Genomic DNA, 2,539 nt, shown 5'->3' with positions numbered 1-2,539 from the left:
GACGTACAAATAGTAAATCTTGAAACACTCCATTATTCATTAGTGCACTACAATTCTTCCATACTTCAAACTAGTTTACTAATACTACCTACAAAAACCGAAAGAAAACATAAATTAACTTAACTAAGGTGTTCAGCATCACACATGTGTCTCAGGTTATCATTACAGTTGCTTGGTTGTTCCTGTGGAATACATGACAAAGGTCGATCATGATTTAAGACTCACAATCATCAAATTTAAGCATGCAGTAGCAATGTGCTGCTGCAATTGCTTTATAAAGGCTTCAATGAGGCTTCTCCTTTCGGTCTCTTTAAAATCAAGCCTGAAAGGCTGCCTGTCATTGTATTTGCTACATCGAGGAGCTCTGCGCTGGCTGTTCCTCTGCACAAACCCAGAGCAGACAGTAATCTCTATCAATTATAATATAAAAATAATCCCACTAGATCCCTTTTTTCTAAAACGCTGTTTAAAAACACAAGGAATGCTTGATGTTCTGATCCCTTTTTGCTGAAATTCAGTAACAGGTGGCTGCTGGAGGAGAGCAGGACACCAAAGTTATTAACTCAGTATATTTGTGTTAATGAATCAATTATTAATGACATATCTTGCTACTTTATATCTCCTGAGCTAACCTTATTCTTTGGATTTAACATCAGTCCATCTTTTCTTTTTTCTTCCCCTATCTTTCTATTTATTCTTCTCCTACAAATTATCAACACTCCTACTCCCAAACTCTTGTGAGGTCAGTCTTCAAACAGTTCTTTTTCAGCAGATGTTGCAGTTTTCAAGGCCTCTGACAGTCTGACCATTTGTAATGTTGATCATGGTGAGACAGAGAGCGCTTCCTTGGTGATGTCTCTGTCAGCACTCGGTCACATGTGAGAGCATTTTGGCTGAAGTTCATTTTCACTGTTAAACCTTCTTGACCTTTTAAACTTTGCGCTGTTAGGTTCACAGTCTTTAAGGTGGTGTTGTCCTCTTTATGATTCGACTGTGGATGGTAGGGGTGGTCTGACGGGCTGCGTCCTCAGCATTGGGAAGACGCTGACGTAAGTGGAGGTGGGCTTGGGCCTGTGATGCATCAGGTTGGCACGCCTCTCTGTGAAACGCCTCCTGTATCACCGCTCGTTTGTGGCCCTCCCTCTCTTCCTCTCAGTCAGATTCTGCTGTGTCCATTTTGAAGCTGCTCTCTCGCCTTCTTCATGAAACTTCAGAGCTGCCATCTTGTCCATTGTAGCTCTGTCTTGCTGTCGTCATGTCTCATGGTTCGTTGTGCTCTGCAGGTGCCTTGGTCTGTAGGCAGACTGTTGCCTTTCTGCCACCTGTTTTAACCTTTCACTTCTTTGTTTGAGAGTTGTTGTTTTTTCCTATTCAAATCTAGCTCTCGTCTCCTCCCTATCTAATATACCCTCTCTTTTTCCATCTCTCCTTTATATCTTAACTCAACCCTTTATAGACCCTAATTCTTTTCCTTCTTCTTCTTCTGCCTGTACTGGCCCTTAAATGCACTTACTTATATCTTCCTTCCACTTGCTCTGTACGTTTCTTCATCTGGGGGTATATCTATTTAGACCTTATCTAACAGGATGGGCTCTTTCATTATTCTGTCTCTGTGACTACATTTCCCTCACTAAAGGCTATATAGTATGTCAGTACTGTCTACCTGTTGGTCAAACTGTTTCTCCCTATTTTCCCTTCATTCTGAGCTTTCTCTATCTCTTATCTGATGTCTTTTATTTTATCTTTAACTACTTAGTTGTGCTGTTACCAGATATGTTACTGCCACAGCTCCCTCCTTTGACCACCTTTGCAGCTAATATTTCTTTTTTCTGCTCTTTACCATTTAATTTCACCTGCTGTGTGCCTCCCAGGACAGCCATCGCACACTCACTGCGAGCAAACACTTACTCTCTGGAAACTTTGGAATTTGGATGGCCTTCATGCCTCGAAAAAGAAAAAGACAGTTAATTGTCCAGCCACACAACCAAGAAACTACAATGAAACAATTCATTGAAAGAAACTCAGGCAGCTCCCCTTCTTTTTATATCAAAGAGCTATTCAACTGAAAAATCATCAAAGCAGAGTTTACTAAAAATAACTAACATCAGTGAAACTAACAACTATTAAAATATCAAATTGATTTTCTCACATCTAATACAAAATTGATGGCTCTCAATCCCTTCTCTAACTTAAATCCTTCATAGATAATACCTCACATTGCTGCTTATCAATCTGTACCTCTATGTTTCAATAAATTTGCAAACTTTATCAGATGTCATCATTTTTCTAGTTTTGTTCCTTCTCCTCGACCAAAAAGTGTCTTCAGCCTGTTATTCTGAACTAAATTTCCTTTATTATCATAATACTTTAGTAGGCTGTTTCAACTGCACTTTTCCTTTCTGTATCCAGCAGTCATCACCATTCTTTTACTAATCTGCTTACTGTCAAGCTGTTATTGGTTCAAAAAACTTTTATAACTTCTATTATTCACTCATGAGTAACTTGCTATAACGTGCTGTTGTTATCCTATAAAGGTGCA

At 39.3% G+C, this 2,539-nt stretch overlaps 1 long non-coding RNA gene across 1 annotated transcript in view; it reads right to left on the bottom strand.

The window, feature by feature from the left end:
* Positions 1-674: 674 nt before the first annotated feature.
* Positions 675-2,539, bottom strand: part of LOC123973733 — a 2,871-nt gene continuing 1,006 nt past the window's right edge. Inside the window, exon 2 of the long non-coding RNA XR_006825679.1 lies at positions 675-1,805. This is a non-coding gene — a long non-coding RNA (uncharacterized LOC123973733). The remainder of the gene's footprint in view (positions 1,806-2,539) is intronic.

The sequence above is a fragment of the Micropterus dolomieu genome, linkage group LG07 (assembly GCF_021292245.1).
Source record: "Micropterus dolomieu isolate WLL.071019.BEF.003 ecotype Adirondacks linkage group LG07, ASM2129224v1, whole genome shotgun sequence".
NCBI lineage: Eukaryota > Metazoa > Chordata > Actinopteri > Centrarchiformes > Centrarchidae > Micropterus > Micropterus dolomieu.
Note: the sequence above shows the minus strand (reverse complement) of the source record. Positions and strands in the feature narration are given on the sequence as shown.